This window comes from Tamandua tetradactyla, chromosome 2 (genome assembly GCF_023851605.1).
Source record: "Tamandua tetradactyla isolate mTamTet1 chromosome 2, mTamTet1.pri, whole genome shotgun sequence".
NCBI classification, from domain to species: Eukaryota; Metazoa; Chordata; class Mammalia; order Pilosa; family Myrmecophagidae; genus Tamandua; species Tamandua tetradactyla.
Window position 1 is genome coordinate 49,774,722 of NC_135328.1, and position 20,782 is coordinate 49,795,503.

General features: G+C 43.6%; 2 protein-coding genes across 22 annotated transcripts in view; one reads left to right on the plus strand and one right to left on the minus strand.

Moving 5' to 3' along the window:
* The window catches only part of ANGPTL2 (angiopoietin like 2), a 37,374-nt gene extending 27,244 nt beyond the window's left edge, over positions 1-10,130 (minus strand). The window contains exon 1 of the mRNA XM_077145340.1: positions 9,610-10,130. The gene's annotated coding sequence lies outside the window, so the exon portion shown is untranslated. The remainder of the gene's footprint in view (positions 1-9,609) is intronic.
* The window catches only part of RALGPS1 (Ral GEF with PH domain and SH3 binding motif 1), a 617,170-nt gene that overhangs the window by 454,122 nt on the left and 142,266 nt on the right, over positions 1-20,782 (plus strand). The gene's annotated exons all lie outside the window — the stretch shown is intronic.

The following is a 20,782-nucleotide window of genomic DNA, read 5'->3' on the forward strand; positions in this document are numbered from 1 at the left end:
TGGCCGCTCCTGTGCTGGCAGCTGTTCCAGCCCAAGAACAATGGGGAGGAGTCATCCTCCAGGCTAGAGTGGTCCTGCCAGGTCCACTACCTTCTGCAGGCTGCTCACCTGTGGCAGCTGGTGACAGATACTTCTCTGTGCTGGTGCTGGCCTCCACCTTAGCCAGGAAGCAGCTAAAAAGGCACAGGGAGGCAACAGTTGGCTCCAGGAAAGGGCTGGCTTCCAAACCTACCCTGGCCTCAAAACCCAGGAGAGCTGCACTGTTTATAGTTGAGTTCTGTACCTTCCCAAGCATGGACTCTTATGGTTTCCCAGGCAAAGTTCTGAGTACTTGGACTTATGATCCTGAAGGCTAAACCTTTTCTGTGAAATGGGTGTGATGGAACCTGCCTCTTTCCAGAGGTAAGGGACATGAGTGCACTTCAAAAACTGAAGATTAGACTAATAAAGACAGTAATCAATTAAGTTGCTGAATATTTCAGGCATATGTGATGAGCACATCAAAAATTGGCACTTTTCTCATCTTTTTGAATCTTTACAATAACCCTATGAAGAAATACCACCATTATCCTCGTTTAACAAAGGAGAAATTGAAATCACCTGATCCATGTCACAGAGCTGAGCTCTGACCCCAGAGGTCTGTAGGCCTCAAATGCCTAGACCCTGAAATAGTCAACTGGTTAGTCTGAGTCCTGGTGTTTCCAGCTTCTTGCACAGTGCTGGGACAGAGTAGGGAGGCAAAAAACGTACAAACATAATCATGAACTGTGATGCTTTAAAAAGCCTTTCTTATGATTGTTAGATTAAAATGTAAACCAAACTTGACAATTAGCACTTGTTCAGGTTTTAAGGCTCACAAACCCTTTGCATACACATGATCTCATTTAATCATGAAAATCTTCAGAACTAATTATTATTATTATTATTATTATTATTATTATTATTATTATTGCTATTATGCCTATTTTGAGGGTGAAGAAATTGAAGCTCTGAAAGGTGAACTTGCTCAAGGTCTCATTGCTAGTGCTGAGACCAATCTTGACGCTATTTTTATGGGACCTGGGCTTAGCAGGAGGGGCTTGGTACAGACTGTTGATAAGAACGAACAGAAGGAACAGGGCACCATACTGGGTGCCTGACATATATTGCCTAGAGAGGTTGTTATTCCCTCCATTTTATAAATGAAGACTGAAACCCAGATAGATTAAGTGACTCGCCCAGAAACACACAGCAGGTAAAAGGCAGAACTGGACCTAGAACTCAGATCTGTCCAGCACCAAGCCCCAGGTTCTCTGTGCTGCCCTCAGCCTTGTGGTCATTTACTTTCCTTAAAGATTTCAACCTCTCCCCACCCCCAACAATAATTATTTGCTAGTTTTGCAGTTCTTAATGGGCAATGAGTTTGTTTGCTTTCACTTTCTTGATATTTATTCAACTAATTGCATCACAAGAGAAATAATTCCCTAAGCATTCCATCCATCTTAGGCCTGGAGAAGAACTCAACTCTAATCAAAGTGATGCTCTTCAGTTTCTTCCTATAACCAACAAAGAAAAGCAAATCCAACTGTTTTCCTTGGCTTAGAAATTAAAACAAAAATGATTCTTAAAATTGCTTTTCCACATTGTATTGTAAGGAGTTTCCATTATGCATAGGTTTTCCTTCTCCACCAGTGAGGCCGGTGTGATCATGCCCCGTGACTGCATTTGCACACTGGGAAGCTGTCTCCTCAGGGCTTGGGTCTCACCCAGCCTCCCATAGGCTACCCCTGAGCATCCTCACTTGACCTGGTGTGGTAAGGCCACACTACATGTGTCCACAACCCTTTCACTGGCACAGCACTACAGCCCAGGCAAGGCTTAGTGGAAGAATTGTTGTTTTGTTTAACACTGAAGCTGTCAACCTGGGATACTCTTCTGAGTTCTTACCCCAAAGGTTAGGAATTGAGAAAAGTTCAAATAATAAAAGTAATAATTATAGTTAATTATTACTGTGACCCAAACACTTTATATATACTATCTCACTTAATCCTTGTAACATTCCTGGGAAGGTGGACATGTTATTTCAATGTCACCATGCATGTTAGCCCAAGCTGTACACTATGCAATTCTAGGGGGCACAACTCATATTCACAGTCTTTGTTGTCTTGTATATTTAAATTATAACAATTTTCTAATTCCACAAAGATGCTTTTTAGGCTAACAGCAGGGTTGACAGTTATCCTCATTTTCAGGTGAGGAAACTATGAGATTTGAAGACCATGAGTCACTTACCTGAGGTTACCCAGTTACTAAGTGATAGAACCAGTAACAGAACTACAAAAAATATACCCCAAAATAAAATATACCATGCCAAGTGCCAAAATGCAAGGAAACCCCAAAGAGATTGTTCTCTGACTACCCAGGCAGGAGGAAGATAGAAAAACTCTTGAGATCCCCAGGGTAGCCATCCCAGGAAAACCTCAATTAAATCCTGCTCTCAGATGGGATTTCTGAGATGCAGTTCTGCCTGAAGGACTCACAGATACACCTCTCCCTCCAGGCAACCCTGCCCTACCATGCTGTGATCACAAATGAGGGCTGATCCTGAGCCCAGACTAAGTGAAATATTCCAGCACTGCAAAAAGCCTGAGAACAGGGCCTCTAAGAAAGCAGTGGAGCAATCTGGAACTGCTGGCTGGCCCCTTAGGTCTGGGTTCTGGGCAGCCCCTGAGGCTTGAGCTGAGCTTGAGTGAGTCAAGATTGTTAAGCCAATATCAGTACAAAAAAAATACAAATCAAAACTTCACAGCTGACAAACGGTTGTTCCTAATAAAACTGGTTGAAATACAGGGTGTGCTATTGGGGTGATACCCAAACCATTGGTAATCCAGAAGAGCAAAAGGGTCCAGATAAAGGAAAAGTCCAGAAGAAAAGGCCCTAAAGGAGCCAGCTAACCACATGATCAATAGAATTGATAATATCAGACATCATTTGCTTGTTGTAAACTTACTGTGTGTCCAGCTGTGCTCTATTGCTCTTTCTCGGCTCCTACAAACCTAGGAATAAGGGAACATCTGTTCTGGTTTGCCTAAGTTGAGACTATTGTCTTATGTAATTATCAATAGCACCCCATTTCTCTCTCAAAAACATCCTGATAAGGCAACAAATTCTATAGTCCCTTTATCTGCATTTTGCAGTGGAGGAAACCCAGGTCCAGAGGGTTAGGTCACTTGCCTAAGGTTACTTGACAGCAAATATCAGGGCTGAGATTTAGCTGCCTGTCTCTGAGGTCCATACACTCACCTCCAGCAAAATTGTTTCCAACCAATAGGAATAAAGGGTGCTTATTTGTGTGTTTGGTTAGCAGTGGGGATGCAAATCATTTCTTAGTCACTCTTGAGTGAATAAGTAGAAATAGCCTTCAAGTCAGCATGGGGTAAGTGTTGTTGAATGTTAGAAAGAGCTTCTTGATCATCAAGGTAGTGAGACCTCAAAATAGACACCTACGGTGAGCAGCAGCATCCTCACTTTGCAAAACCTGGAAAAGGGACTGCATCATTTGTCCTAGGTGATTCACCACCAGCCTGGAGGCCAGGAAGGGAGTATTCAGATCTCACTTCCATCTCCTCCCCACCTAGGATCCTGTGAATCATTCCCCCCTCCGAAAGTATTGAACCAGTTCTCAGATCCTGCCAGCTCGTTTCTCATAAGACCTTCAAATAGACCATTTGAACATCTAACCTCTCATCCAGCCATCCATCTGTTTAGTTCACCATCCCAGACAGCCAGCCATTGTATATTACTATAACCTGGGCCTGATCCTGCTGTGTTGGGAACACAGGTATAAACTAGAGAAGCAAATGGTCTAAGAGTAGATAGATATGCCTGGAAGAGTGAAATGGGAGGTGAGAGTAAAAAGGGGTTCCTCTGCCACTGTTGAGTTTCTCACTCCAGGGAAGGGCTGAGTCTATGGAGAATGCAGTCTGTGGTCACACTGAGATCACAGGGAAAGAGAGAATGTGGTTAGGCAGTGGTGAGGTGGTTGCCTTTGCCAGGGGGACAGGGATACTATTATTTTTTCATGGTGCATTATTTGGGAACCATTTTGAGATTCCCACAAAGCCCACGCACCGAGCCCTCTGTGCCAGGAGTTTCAGCCAACAGAGCAAAGGCAGGGGAGAGTCTGCAGAAGCCATTTCAGAACCTGGCTTCTGAGTTATCTGCTGCTTTTCCAGCAGTGCCTGGTGTATGGAGCTGAGGGAATCTTAGACAAGAAGAAGACCAGGGTCTGGGTGGACAACATTGTCCCAAGGTGGTTTCTTGGGACATCTGGGCCTCCCCTGGATCTGATCTACTGGGCCAGACTGGGCAGTTGGCACAGGATCACCTCGACTTTTTGAGATGAGCTCTTCCGTGGGCACTGGAACAAGCACTTTTTGTGCCTATCTCATTGATCCCAGCAACTCTGTGAGGCAAGAACATGATTATCCCCATTTCACAGAAGAGAAAATGAGGCTAGGCTTGGAACCAGGTTTGTCTACTCCAGAGTCAGGTTTCTTATCCATACAATTCTCATTGGCTTCCCTGCTTTCAGGTGCTCTCTCCCCTGCTGTCCACATTGCACATGACTCCAGGGCTATCTTTCTGAAACCCACATCTGATCATGTCAGTGTCCTGCTTAAAAACAGAGCCTGTATTTTGTACCTCCCTGCCTTTGCACATGCTCTTCCTTTTGCTTTAAGCCCCTTACCCCACTCTCCTACCTGATGAATCCCTATCTTTCTTTCTTAGCTTTACCTCACAAGTTCACTTCTCGATGAGGCCATCCATTTGCAGGATGGTCCCCAATCCATTCTCCAGCTCCCATAGCATGGCTGTGGATGCTTCCATCACTGAATATACTGATCTGCTTGTCTGCTTTCAGACTGTGAGCTTCTTAAAACTAGGATCATGGTGAATACACTCTGAATATCCAGTACCCAGGATGGCATCTGGGTTACTAAATAGGAATTCAAGGATTTCATTCATTCAACATATTTCCCAAGCATTTCCCTGTGCCAGCTATGATTCTGGGGATGGACATAGAGCAGGAGCAAGACAGGCAAAGTCCCTGCCTTCAAGGGGTCCTTCAGTAATAGGTGAGATAGAGAACAGACATTTGTAATGCAGGGTGATCAAACCCTGATGGGCACAGCTCAGGGGGCAGTGGGGACACCTACTCTAGCAGGAGTGTGATTGGGCAGGGGCACTGGATAGGAGGGGAAGTGTACCAGAAAAGCCTTTGGCTGCACAACACACAGGAAAACAGTGTGGTGCCCTGGGATTGAGAGGCTTGTTGGCTTGAGAGCCTGGGTCTGAGGCTCACTGGCTTCATTCATGCATTCATTCCATAGATATGTTTTCTGCTTTGCTCTGATTGGGTGTTGGAGTTTCAATATTGACCAAGACAGACTTGGACTTTCCCTCTTGGAACTTGGAGTGGGACCGTTTCAAGCAAGACTTTGGGCATTCATGGAGCTAGGTGGGTCCTAAAGCATCTCTTGGAGATAAGAACAGACTTCATTCTGGCCCCCTCTGCAGTGGTCTTAGTCCTGCCTTCTGGAGCACAAGGCAGCAGGGAAGTTTGAGGCTCTGGGGCTGCTGGCCCCAAGACAGGCTGATTTCACTGGAGACTAGAGCTAATACAATAATGTAATTGTAAGAGGCATGGTTTTACTTACCCAGTGTTCTCCAAAATGTGTTTTCTAATTGATGTGTACGTGTAAAAGGACATTGTATTGTTCTAATGACCCCCCCCACCCTAAGCTATTATTAAATCAGTCACATGGCTTATAGTTGATAACATGTTAGAAGCAAAGGAATATGTTTTTGTCACAGGAACTACTCTCAGAATGAGGCTTCTAATATGACCTGTCTATCACTATAAGCTGTGTGTGGCTGAATAAGCATTCTGTTTGGGGTGTTTTATATAAATTCAGAAGAAGAAAATGCTATTCAGTGAATTGATTCGTTCTTAAGATTTTTACAGTGTGTTTATCCAAGATGGCAGTGGGCAGGAATAGAATGAGCACTGCATTTGTCAAACAGGTCTGGGTTTGAATCCTTGCCTTCTTGCCCATTAGTGGAGAGACCTTGGAAAAAGTGCAGTAACCTCTGGGCCTCAGTTTTCACCTCTGTAAAATGGGGACAGTACCATTCATCTGATAAAATTCTTAGTGCCATGTCCCTCCTCTTTACAACTTTTTCACAGTCGTGCATTTGTGTGATTGTTAGATTCACTATCTGCCTCCTCCTGTTGGCTGTGGGCCCCCCAAAGGCAGGGTCTACCTCTGCATTTGTGCTTCATTGTATGTGCAGAATACGATAGACACTAAAGACCTGTTTTCACCCCCATCCCATCCCTCCCCCACCTGATTGCTATAAATTGAGACCATTTCTAAATGGGATATGATTCAGAGAGAGGTCAGGTACTAAAAATATCTGCTGTCTATTATGTTTGTTATAATGTAGCTACGAGTCACCATCTCCCTGAAATTTTCTCAGGAATTGCTAATGTAGACTGTGAGAACTGAGTTCTGATTTTGTACCCCTAAAGGAATTCCAAGTGAAGATGTAGAAAATGCATAAATGGTGTCTCCACAAAAATGATGTTTCCCTGAGGCTCTGACCCCACTGAGCTGGTGCCAAAGTTCTGTGGTACTGAAATGGGAAGGCAGCATCACAGAGCACCCAAGCACATGGGGTTTGGAAGTCAGGCAGCCTGGCTTGGAATCCTGTTCAACTTCTCACTGACCTTGTTACCACTGGCACGCTGAGTAACTGTCCTCAGGCGCCTCTGTAAGAGGGGTAGGCTTCTGTGAAGAGCTAATAAGACAGCAAAATCAGGTAAGCAAATGGTTTTCAGATTGAGTGGTATAGCCTTCTATAGGACAGCAACCAAAACAGACTTTGTTGCTGGGAGCAGTGGGCCAGGACTGGGGTCAGGATAAGAGGAGAAGTTGGAGCACTTTGAATGAGGTAGTGAGTGAGGAGGGGACAGCAAGGATTTGGAAGCCAGAGAATCCTGATTTTATGTACTACACAATGACTTATTAACTGTATGACTTTGAGCAAGTCACTTAACCTCCCTAAACCTTAGTTTTCTCAGCTGAAAAAATAGAATGCTAAAACTAGAACCTACTTCCTAGGGTTGTGGTGAGGATGAAATGAGATAGTACATATGTCTTATTTAGCCCATTGGGTGCTTAATAAATCATGGTGGATGGAGGAATAGCTTAATCACTCTGTCCGTGAGCTTGCAGTGATACCGTGCAGTACACTCCTGGACCATGTGCTTCACAGGCCTTTGTCTGTCTCACCAAGATTGCCTTTAGTGAGAAATAATTCATCATATTTTCAGTAGCCAGACCCATGAAGTTAATCAGAGCCTCCATTCAGACTGAGTCACCTAAAGCTTCAGCCACCCCAGAGGACTTATGTTAGAGAAGCAAATATTTAACATCAGCTTTTCAAAATGTTTCTGAGAGCTCAGGGAACCTCTAAAACCTCTGGGGCCAGTGTGTGTGTGGTGTCAGGGGCGGGGAGGGGGACTGTAGGTCAGAAGCTATTGTTCTGGGCTAAGATGCATCAAGTGTTGGCTGGACCCATGGCCAGGATGGAGTCAGCTGGCCCTAACTACATGTCATGGTTAGACTCGGTGACAGCAGTGGGGTCCTTACCTCTCCCTCTGCAACCACAGGACAGGTCTGACTCTATTGGTCTTTCTGCTTTGTGGACCTTCTGCAGCACTGAGGTAGCTCTCTGCTCTCATCCACTAAGGTTCTGAGGGGGAAACTACCAGGCAGAGAAGTGGTACACTTGTGAGTGGTAGGATACTCTTACTGTAAGGTTGATGTCAGATGCTCCAAGATCCTTTTTTAATTTTCCTTAGCATAGACTTTTAGAATCTGAACATGCTCTAGGTGGCCTCAGCCCTAAGCCCCAGACATAAAGGCCACCCCTGCCTCAGGCTTCTTCCTGATAGGACCCCAGTGTGGCTGGTGGTGGTGGCCATAGCATTGATTCTGCATTATAGGATTTTCTGGAAAATCCTAGCAGGATGCTTCCAAGATGGGAAGAATTTGGGTCTCTGCTTTTCCCTTTCTGCAATTGTGATTGTAATGCTTAATAATAATTGTCGACTAATGTTTTCTAAGGGTTTGCTACACTGTACTAAGGCCCTTCTGGACATGATCATGAATGTTCTTAGCAGCAAAATGTGGTTCAGAGTGTGCAGTCTGAAGTCACATTGCTGTGTTCAAATCCTGATGCCAGCACTAGCCACGTGGACTAGGGTACATCACTTAACCACTGCCCCTAAGTTTCCTCACCTGTAAGATGAATAACAGTGCCCATGTCATAGAGATAGGGTAGTTATGAGGATTTTACATGTTAGTAAGTGCCTGTCCCAGGGTAAGTGCAATATAAGTATTAGCTGTTATTATGAAATGAGCACTATTGTCATCCCGTTTCAGATATGGAAAATGACGCTGAGAGAGGCTAATATTCGGTAGAGTCATTTGGCTAGTAAGTAGAAGAGGTAGGTCATGATTACTACCCTATTCTGCCTAGATTTGGAAAAATACATGTGGGGAGTATTTAGCCAGCTTCGGAAGTGGCATTCTCAACTTTCTTCAAAGCCCCAGTGAAAGGAGATCCTTTTCTGAGTAGCCGAACTGGCCTCTGGGAGTTCTCATAATCCCCCAGCAGAGGCAGTAGCTGACCCGTGACACACATATCACAGAAGGAGAAGGGAGGGATCAGAGAAGAATTTCTGTTTGGGACTGTTATCTAATGCTGAGCGCTTTCAAGGGACGCAGTATATAGAGCCCTCACTGTCCCCCTTGCTAAGATGCCAAGAAAGCTCCATCCTCTCCCATTTCCCAGCCATATCCAGCCAGTTGGGTACAGTCCAGTGCTAGGAGAGATCAGGTGTCCTCAGCTACAGAAGGAAAGTCAGGGCGGCACTTTGCCCCAGGTCACAGTGGCAGAAACCTCTGGGAAGCCTCCACTCCTCTACTTACTTACTAGCTGGTAAGATATGAGCAGAAGCTATTAAGCTTTAGGGAACTTTCTGAACAAGGGTTAGCAGCTCTCTTAGGACAGCATTTGTTTTTTCTGTTCAGGATAGTCTCTAGCTAGGATTCACAGGAACCCAAAGTTTAAAAACAGACTTCCCAAGTCTTTGGGCTACTCCTGCTGTCTGCAACTCCTTCAGTCCACTGTCCCCCTCAAGCACACACTTATATACAACACACACACCCCAACTGCAGAGCTGTACCCCAGAGCCCAGCTGCCTTCACCCCAAAGGTTCTTTGTCTTAAAAAGGAGAGTGGTGTTTCCTAATGAAATCTTGAAATCCCAGCATATGATCTCACATCCCAAAATGCCACCCTCTGCCCAAGAGAGCCATACGTCCTGCCCCTGGCAGATGCTTTGTTTGGCTCCAAGTGAAATCAGGGAGTGTCCTTCTCTGGGTCCAGCTGCAAATACCCCCAGCTAGACAGGTCATTGCTTTCAAACCCCAAGTCACAGGGCCAAGTGCTGCCGCTCACCCCTTGCCCCTCAGTGCCCAGAAAGCTGGCCCCTTACCTCTTCCCTCCTCCTTGGCTCCGGGGCAGCTCTTCACATGCTTCACCTTGGCTGTTAGCAGGGCAGCCTGTCCATGGCCTCCAGCAAGGGTTCCCAAGTCACAAACAGGCCGGCCGACCGGCAGTAGCTCAGCAGCCCTGCCTCCTTGGCCTCTGCTTGCTCTGCCTCCACAACAGCACTCTAGCCTGTTATGGGGAGGGGATGGCTGGGGGTCCTGCAGGGGCTGATTACAGCCTGACTTCCCTTGTGATGGGGGCTGGCGGCTGCCTCAGTGTCATGCTCTGCAGGTCTAGAGTTTCGGACAGCTCTTCTCAGGGCTTAGAGTCCATCCACGGGCCGTCTGCAGCAGCCTCATTTGAACTCCCAACTCCTTTGTGGAGCCTTTACATGCTGCCGGAGGAAACTGTGAGCACAGCCTGACCCTGGTTGGCTGTAGTCACTTCTCTCCACCCACCAGTGCAAGAGGATCCCCCAGGCCCCAGAAAGGCTCTGGGCCTCCCCGCAGCCCCAGACAGAGGCGGGCCGCCCGGTGATGTCACTCTAGCTCCGGCCCCAGCTGGCCCAGCCCCTCCCGCCCCAGCTTTGGCGGACTCAGCGGGCCCCCTCCTTCTTTGGCATAGGCAGCCTGGCCAGCTCTACTCCCTGGCTCGCTAGCTCCCCAAAGCTAGGGCAGCTCCCAGTATACTGTCTTGAGGCAGAGAGCTTCCCCTTTGACTCAGGTAGTGGGCTTTAGATCTGCTCCAGCTGTGCAGGCATTAGGGTGCCAGATTTTCCCCATCACACGTGCACTGCCCCACTGAGTCCCAGATGGGTAGGCGGGGTAGCCCAGCCCAGACTGCCTCTCCCTTTCAGCTCCCTTTCTTGGATGCCTCACTCTCATCCCTCCACCCTGGAAAAGGGAGCCTAAAGCTGTCTGCGCAGAAGCTGGTCAGTGTCTGTGCTGCTGAACATTAGCTGGAGGTGGTGGCTTAGGACAGTGGAAATACCACAGTCTGAAGGCAGGGGACAGAACTTGAGAAACACTCCATCACTTCCCATCTGAGTGGCCTTGGTTTGCTTCACCTCCCTGGGCCACCCTTTCATGCATCTTTAAATGGGCTAATACTTGTGATCTGCCTCCAGGGGCTGTGGCAAGGATTTTGTGAGGTCATGAGAAAGCCCTTGGCACAGGGGCAAGGGATCTGTCTCTGAACCGAAGTTGGGACTCTGGAATTACTAACCAGAAGTTGTGCTCTCAGAATCACTGTTGTGTGATCCTGCCCAGCTTCAATGTGTCCTTCAAAATGAGACCTCCTCTGGGGCTGTTCTAGGAGCAGATCACATAATGCCATCAGAGTCCTTAGCACAGAATCTGCCAATCAGGTGGGACTCCATGAATGTTTATTGAATCAGAACAAGAAAGGAGAAGGCAGTATTAGACCCCACAAAGTAAGCCTCATCAGGCTGGGGAGAAGGTGCAATAGAGGAGGGAAGGCCAGGTCTGTTGTCAGGCCTCCAGGCATGGTGCAGAGAGAGGGAAGATGATGGGCCCTGGGAAGGGAGCGACAGGGTACAAACTTGTCCCTCTGCTTGAACAACAGCTTTGTGAAATATTGGTAGTGACTCTTCTTTCCTTTTTAAAAAAAAAATTCAGCGATGACAGTGGTGGTGATGATGATGTTTGGGTACAATTGGGACAAAAACATAAATCTTGAATAGTTTCTCCCTGGCCCTAGCCACAGCGTGTCATGTTCCATGTCCCTGGACAAACAGGTTCTCATCTGCTCTGGGTTGCCACTCAACTTCCTTCTACTTCAGCTTTTCCACAGCCTACTGAGATGTTTTCCCTTTTCTATCTATCACTCACATACCCCCTTTTTTTGAAAATGAGTCTTTGCCAGGAAACCCCCCATATCCTGCAAGCCACATCAACTAGACAGCTGGGTTGGACAGTCAGCCAGAAGTGCTCCTAGCATCTTCATCCCTCTGTGGAAGGATCCACTCTGGATTCTCTAAAGCATCTGGAGGGGTCCTGGTAGAGCCATGCATGGTGAGGCAATGGTGGGATAAGGGCTCAGTATCATCTGAAGCACATGGGACGAAGTTGAATTTTTCACCTCGAACTGTGTCCTTGACAAGACAAGGGCATCCACATTTGATGAGATTTAAATGAACAGCCCTGGAGGTTTGTATGCTTCCTTCCCTCCTCCCCTCCTTCCCTTCTCCATCCTTTCCTTCTTCCCTTCCCTTTCCCCTCCCCGTTTCCCTCCCACCCTCCTGCCCTCCCTCCTTCCTTTCCTCCTTTCTCTCCCCCTACCCTCTTTCTCCCAGGAAAATGTTTATGAGGAACCTACTCTGAGCCAATACCAGGAAGCTGAAGTCCACATCTTCACACAACTCAGAGCCTAGGTGGGAGACAGACTGAGTGTTGTATATGAGAAGTGCTGATGCTAAGGGACTTTGTAGACTTGATTAAGCTTGGTCAGGGTGGCATGGGAAGCCCCTTCAGGAAGTGATGCTTAAGCTGAAATCTGAAGAATGGGTAAGAATTAGCCAGGTGATGAGGTTGGAAAGATGGTCTGCACAGAGACAACAGTACGTAAAGGCCTTGGTGGCCCATTGCTTTTTCAAAGTTGGCCCCCAAAATACCTCCAGTCCACAGTGTGACCTTGACACTCCTCCCACTAAGAAGTGTGGTCTCTACCTCCTCCCCTTGAATCTGGGTGGGTCTTTTACTTGCTTGTAACCAAGAGAATTGACCAGAAGTGATACTCCATGACTTCCAAGGCTGGGTAAGTAAAAGCAATGCAGCTTTTGCCTTGTTCACTCTAGGGCACTCACTTTTGGAGCCTTGAGCCAAGCTGAAGCCTAAGAAGTCTAGCTACCCTGAAGTTGCCATGCAGAGGCTGTGTATCAGTATAGGTCCCAGCTAACATCTAGCATCCACTTCCAGACCCATCAGGAAAGATGCCTTTAGATGATTCTAGAACCTAGCCATCAAGTCACTCTCAGCTATTGAGTCATTCCCAGCTATAGAGTCTTCCCAGACATCATGGAGCAGAGACAAATCATGACGCTATTCCATATCTGAATTTCTGACCCCCAGAATCCATGAGCATAATAAAAGGGTTGTTTTAGGCTGCGGAGTTTTGGTGTTAATTTGTTGTACAGCAATAGTAACTGGAACAGATCTTGAGGCAAGAGTGATTTATGGAGTTGTTCAGAGGACCTGAGAGAAATGCAGTTTGGCTGCAGAGAAAAGGGTAGCAATGGCAGAAGAGGAAGTCTATGTAGGGAGATGGGACTTTATCCTAAGGACAGTAGGAACCACTGAACGGTTTTGAGCAAGGCAGTGTTTAGACTTGCATTTTTAAAAGGCCACTTAGTTTTTAAGTGGAGACAGGATGGATGTGAGCTATAGTCAAGACTTACACAGCTAGTGGAAGACGGTTGCAGCCATTCTGGAGAGAGAATCAATTGGAAGTAATGGGACAAAGCCCAACCCTCCAGTACTCATTACTGGGTTGGGAGAGAATCCACAGGACTTTCCCATACTCTTGGGGCAGTTACAGGCCAAGTTCCTTGGTTACTAAACAAATTCCTTTCACAATTCAAGGTTCCTTGGATCCCATCAGGTGAGGATGGAAAAAACTAGGGGAAATAGCCACCAGGGATGCCTTTCTCTGCCCATCTGTACATAGCCTCTACCCCTTTGGTGGTCTTGGGCAGTTGAATATATTGCTAGGGAGCTTGAGTTCTGGAGTCCAATTCCAATTCTGCCACTCATAGCTTTGAACTTTACACTCTTCATCTTTAAAATGGGGATAATAGAAGGCGCTACCTCACAGGGCTGCCATGAGAATTAAATGAGATGTCACATATTAAGTGTAACACCTAGTGGCTAGTACATAATAAGTGCTCAAAAATTGTTGGCCCATGTATTGCCTCCTTCATGGGCTGTGAGTTCCCTAAGGACAGGAGCATGTGTGGGCCACGTTGAGCTCTCCTTTTGTCTAACCCAGTGCAGTGGCATGAATAAGTGAATGGCTGACCCAGGGAAAGTGAAGAGCTGTGGCTCTAAGTCTGATAGAGCTGGGCTCAAATCCCAACACTGTCACTAACCTACTGTGTGACTTTGGGCAACTTTCTTATTTTCTCAGAAACTATTTCCTCATTTGTACAAAGGGGATGCTAATACTCACTCCTCAGGTTGGTGTGCGGATTAACTAAGATAATGCATCCTGATGCATTTAGCACAGTGCCTGGCATTCGGCACTTGTTCAGGAAGTGGTAGCTGCTGCTTGTTACTCTTCCTCACCCCGACCTCCTTCCCAGCTCTTCCCCAGAACAGCCTCATTAAGCTTCTAACTTGATGACTCCTGACTCTCAGAATTCCTGCTTTTAGGAGCACCATTCCCACATCCCCACCTGCCTGTTGGACAGAAACATCCTGTGATTAACGCATTTGGGAAGAAGGGAATCATTTCTTATTTTTTTGTTTCTATCAGGATAGAAAATGTTTAATGTTTACATGGTGGCAGAATATAAAGAATTTTAATGTATGTCCAACAATTTGTAGAAATAATTTGTGTTTTTTTTTTTTTTTTCAAGTGCTGAAGCCAAACTACCTGGGTGAAATTTTGCTCTTAAAATTTGCTTTCCTTGGACAAGTTACTTAATCCATCTGTACCTTATTTTCTTTGTCTATAAAATGGGAGTAATAATATTACTTGCCTCATAGACTTATAGGGATTAAATAAATCAACACACGCTTTAGCTATTTTCATTTCCATATTTTAAAATGTTATATTATTATATTTATACATGTGGAAACTATAGAAATAAAAACAATATAACAATCTCCTCTGATGAGAAAAGAGTATAGTTGAAGAATTCAGTGAAGCCACAGGATGAATATAATCTCTGTCACTTTTCCGTAGTTATTGAATCTTTCTAAGCCTTAATTTTTCCATGTGAAAAATGGAGGAAATAATATTTAAGATATAGGCAGGGTGAACAACTCATGGTTCACCCTAGATGTTTTGGTTTTAGTACTCAAAAGTCTCACATCCCAAAAAACCCAGTCCCAGACAAACTGGGGATGATGGGTCACTCTTAACAGGATTATTAAGATCTCACAAGTGCTTAGTATATGATCTGAAAATATAAGTGTTTAGTAAATAGTATCAGTTTTTTTGTAATACAATTACCTAGAAAATATATGTCAATATTTTCGCATGTGTTCCTGCATAAATATGGTCATTATCTCCTTCAAAGTTTGAAAATTATTTGTCTACAATTTTGAAATTTGTTTTATAATAATATTCTATGGTGAATGAATTTTTTTTTTATTAATTAACGGAAAAAAAGAAATTAACCCAACATTTAGAAATCATACCATTCTACATATGCAATCAGTAATTCTTAACATCATCACATAGATGCATGATCATCGTTTCTTAGTACATTTGCATCGGTTTAGAAGAACTAGCAACACAACAGAAAAAGATATAGAATGTTAATATAGAGAAAAAAAATAAAAGTAATAATAATAGTAAAAAACAAACAAACAAAAAACCTATAGCTCAGATGCAGCTTCATTCAGTGTTTTAACATGATTACTTTACAATTAGGTATTATTGTGCTGTCCATTTTTGAGTTTTTGTATCTAGTCCTGTTGCACAGTCTGTATCCCTTCAGCTCCAATTACCCATTATCTTACCCTGTTTCTAACTCCTGCTGGACTCTGTTACCAATGCCATATTCCAAGTTTATTCTCGAATGTCGGTTCACATCAGTGGGACCATACAGTATTTGTCCTTTAGTTTTTGGCTAGACTCACCCAGCATAATGTTCTCTAGGTCCATCCATGTTATTACATGCTTCATAAGTTTATCCTGTCTTAAAGCTGCATAATATTCCATCGTATGTATATACCACAGTTTGTTTAGCCAGTCTTCTGTTGATGGAGATTTTGGCTGTTTCCATCTCTTTGCAATTGTAAATAACGCTGCTATAAACATTGGTGTGCAAATGTCCGTTTGTGTCTTTGCCCTTAAGTCCTTTGAGTAGATACCCAGCAATGGTATTGCTGGGTCGTATGGCAATTCTATATTCAGCTTTTTGAGGAACCGCCAAACTGCCTTCCACAGTGGTTGCAAATTTCATGTTTTTTTTTCACCTTCCCAACAGTTACTGTTTTTTTCTGTTAGAAGTACTGGAATATTTTGCTGATATTTTGTTGATATTCAAAATATTTTGAATATTTTGTAATACAATTACCTAGAAAATATATGTCAATATTTTCGCATGTGTTCCTGCATAAATATGGTCATTATCTCCTTCAAAGTTTGAAAATTATTTGTCTACAATTTTGAAATTTGTTTTATAATAATATTCTATGGTGAATGAATTTTTTTTTATTAATTAACGGAAAAAAAGAAATTAACCCAACATTTAGAAATCATACCATTCTACATATGCAATCAGTAATTCTTAACATCATCACATAGATGCATGATCATCGTTTCTTAGTACATTTGCATCGGTTTAGAAGAACTAGCAACACAACAGAAAAAGATATAGAATGTTAATATAGAGAAAAAAAATAAAAGTAATAATAATAGTAAAAAACAAACAAACAAAAAACCTATAGCTCAGATGCAGCTTCATTCAGTGTTTTAACATGATTACTTTACAATTAGGTATTATATGGTAGGAGTACTGTGAGGAGGATGTTTGAATAAAAATGTGTCTTACAGAAAGTAGGCTTGGGAGTGAGGCCTTTGCTAGATTTTACAACCTCAGAGTCCCATCAAAACTTAAAGCTTCACATATCCCAAACTGATTTTTTTTCAGCACGTTTTAAATATCTTTCCATTGTTTTCTGGTCTACTTTGTTTCTGAGAAGTCAGTTGTGTTTCTTTTGTTGTTCCTTTCTATGTAATAGATCTTTTTGCTCTCTACTTTCAAGATTTTCTCTTATCTTTGGTTACATCATTTGACTTGATGTAACTAGCTGTGGTTTTCTTCGTATTTATTTGGCATTAGCATCACTGAGCTTCCCGGGTCTGTGGATTGGTATTGTTCTCCAAATTTGGGAACGTGGGGGAAAATTTGGGCCAATACCCTCAAATATTTTTTTCTGCCCAATTTTCTCTCCTCTCTTCTTCTGGAACTCCATTTATATGCTTGTTGCTGTCTCAGGGGTCACTGAAGCTCTATTTATTTATTTATTTATTTCTATATTTTTTCTCTTTTTGCTTCAGTTTGGGTAATATCTATTGACCTATCTCCAAATTTTCTGATCTTTTCTTCTTCATTATCTAATCTGCTACTGAGTTCATCCAAAGTAATTTTTATATCAGATTTTGTATTTTTTCAGTTCTAGAATTTCCACTTTGTTTATTTTTCCATTTTTCCTCTGATGTTCCTATCCATTCATTCATTCTATCCTTCATTTCCTGAAAATCCTCTGTATACTTATAATAGCCATTTTAAAGTCCTTGTCTAATTTCAACATCTGGATCATTGGTGAGTCTAATTTTATTGATCATTGTTTTCCCTTGTTTATGGGTCACATTTTCCTACTATGTACATGTTTATAATTATTAATTATAAAGATTATATTGGAGGTTTTAAGTGATATATTAAAGAGATTCTTGATTTTGTTGTATTCCTCTAAGGATTGCTGTGTTTTGTTCTGTCAGGCATATCCCCCTTGCTCTAGGGAAGACTTGATTTTTAGGCCTTATTCAGGTCTTTTTATTTGGGATTTTCCCATAGTCCTAGGGCATAACTGTAAGTCTTTGGCTTATTCATAAGGCATGGCCTTTCTGGGATTAAATTAAAAGCTTAAATGTTTGCTGAACCATTTTAACTTGGCAGGACATAAACTTAAAACTCTGTCTTCTAGGAAGCTGTGGAAAGCTCTGCCTCTCAGGTACTACTTTCTGCTGGGCTCCTTGGAGTATCCATCTGCATATGTACAATTTAGGAATTAACAAGGATTTGAGGGGAATGTGTTCACGAATTTGGGGGCTTCCCCTCTGTGTCTCTCTCCTTTCTGGCATATCCCCCCTCAATTTTAAGCTTCATACTTCAACCTCTTTCTCATTTGTCCAGTAAGGCTGCTGTTTTCTATTGTTATATTTTCCCATTTATCACCATGTACTAAGAAGAGCCCCAGTGTGCTTCCCTTCTTTCACGGATCATATCTCCTTCAATTTCTGCTACTTTGGGTTGTTTTCCATTGCTGAAACTCCCCCACCTTACAACTCTATCAAATTTGTCTTCTAGCCCAATCCTCTTGTACTCCTGCTATTGTTGGTACCCTACCAGAGCTTTGTCAGTTGGTTAGTGCTTCTTAATCCAATTGTCTGCCCTCCCTACTCTTGGTCATCGTCTGTTGGGAAATAGCAACCCCAAGAATTCATTGGTTGATTCAGCCAGTATACCCACAAGGGCACTGGAAGATGAAAGAAATGTGCTGACCTTGTTAGAACCTTGTTAGAACCTTGTTAGAAGAGCATTGTATGTCACTACCTGTGTTGTGCTATGCATGAGGCTTAATATTTTGTAGGCATCATTTCATTTTCTCCTCTCACAACCCTATAAGAGAAGTATTCTGTTCTACAAACAAGAATGCTAAGGCTTAGGAAAGTGAAGTTCCTTGCACCAGGCCACACAGGAAGTACTGAGACAGGGATTAAGACCTAAATCAAAGCAAATAGGAACATAGTTTTCCTAAACACTGATTGCATTTCATTGATTCTAACATGGTTTTTCTGGTTCTAAGATCTCTGAAATCAGGATGCATCCTACAAAGAATTGCATTTCATAATTTAGGCAACACTGTTTCTTTCTTACTAGAACATGATTCATTTTATGCTTGGTGACTTCTCTGATTTGAGGAAGTATGACAGTTTTAGTCATCAAGGTTCCAATGATCCATGGTTAAGTGACAAAAAAGCAAAGTCCCTCCTCTCCTGGTTATCCAACTTTAGAAGGCCTAGGATAATGTTTTGGCATCAGAAAGTCTGTGAAATTGCCAAAAGCCTTCCCAGATTTAATAAAACAGCTGCCTCTACTCTGAGAGTGAGCCAGTTGGTTCCCCACCTTCACTCTTCTCTGGAGGCGTTGTGGTCAGGTCCTGAGACTTGCTACCTCATGTCAGACTGGAGAGCAGTATATTTGTTCTCTGGCTTTGGTGAGAAGTTAGGAGATTGCATTTATGAGAAGGTTCTAAGACAGTGCTATGGGTTTCTGTACTGCTAAGTATAAGAGAAGATATCCAGGAACCATGAAAAGCCCTCTGGGTACATTGTGTCTTTTAAATGCTTTACATACAAGTCTACCCAAATATCAGAACAAGGCACATCCTTGGTTATAAAGCAGCTTTGAGAGCCAGTGTTAGTTCATGTATGACCCACTTTATTCCCAACTCCTCAACCTACCCATCAGAGAGTAGTAAGGGTAGCACCCTTCTCAAGACTGGACAGTACCTAACAGTCAAACACATAATTATTCTGTCACAAATATTTACTTAGCCCCATCTGAGCCCCAGGATTTGGGGTCTAGGTCAATTTGACCAAAGCCAATTTGTTAAAACATTCAGTCAACTCGAAACCAGTTGACTGGTTCTCATTTCATCTTCATAACACTATTTTAAAGAATGTTCATTTGGTCTCTGCCCCTGCTTGCTCATACTGCAGCTGATCCTGGGGCCCATCCTCTGGAGGGAGACGGAAGAGCACAGAGAGTGGAGATTTAGTTTCACTTTGCTAGTGTTTATTTTGTCGTCATAACAAAAACATCACAGAAAATTTCCAAAGCTGTTTAAAATTATCCCTATCATTTATATATATAGTGGTATATATAAAATTGTGTTATATATAATTGTGTGTGTGTATGTATGTGTGTATAATCATAACTTCTGGAACATTGTCATGCCAGGTAGACTTTTGTTCCAAACAGGAGACGAGGGAATGAGGAATGAGGGCAGTTTTATGGTTGGGGATGGATCACAACACCTTACATAGATACCTGCCAAAATACTCATCTCAAGCAGTAGCCCAGCTCTTGCTGATGTGGCTTATCTTTCATGGGGTCCAGGAATGCAGCTGAGCAGAGAAAGCAAAGCTTCTGACAAGAGACTAAGTAGGCTTCCCAGGCATGAGACCAGGATGGGGTCATCAGGTAGAGGTGATGGTACTGGCTAGCAGTTGTGCTGGCAGGGAGGTAGGCCAGTATCAACAGGGAGGTCCAAGGGTAAAGCCTGTACTCTTTTGTTTTGGGTTCTGTCCTGAAATCTCACTCAAGGCCTAGCACATAGAAGTACATAATAAATGTTTGTTGAATGACTTTAAAAAGTCCTCTTTCTGTGGTACGTTATAGGGTTCCTAATTCATTGTTTCCCTCATAAAGTCAGACAAGGACTTCTTTGGACCCAGCCTGTGCTTGGTCTGGGAACATGAGGGGAGTCAAGCCTATGTCTGATACTTAGATAAATTAATAGTCAACTGGGTGCCTTCTGTGATTGCTGAGGGGCATCTGGTCTGCATACTGGGGAAGACTTCTTAGAAGATGCACAGGAGGTAGCCAAGTAAAGCAGGTATATATGAAGGAGTTTTCCAGGAGAAGGCATGAGATAGGTCCAAGAGAAGAGGGCTCAGAGAGACTGGAGTGTAAAGTGTGAAGTGGGCATGCAAGGTCATAGAGGTCAGTAGGGATCAATTATGCAGGGCCTTGTAGACTATGCCAAGGAAATGGCCTTTCTCTTGAGGGAAGCAGGAGCCATAGAAGAAATCAAAACAGGGAAGTAATGTGTCCATAGTTGTCCACAGCTAGAATGGAGAATGGATTTGAGTGGGAAAAGCTGGAGTTATAGCTGAACCAGAGCCTGGCAGTGGGACATGGATTCTGTAGTGATGGTAGCACTTGGATTGATCAGGGGCAAGAGAAGAGTCAGGAATAGCCATCTATGTCTGACTTAAGCAGCTGAGATAGGGCGCATAGGAGGAAGAGGACCACCCCTGGGGGGAAGAACAGTGGGAGCATTAATTAGAGCCAGAGAGAGACAGTGTGTGAGGGCTCCAGAAAATCAGGGTCAGACCTAGTCACAGGCTCTGTGTCCCCTCCCTCAGTAGTCCCCTAACTCAGTAAAACAGGATTCCTCTAAAATTAACAAGGACTT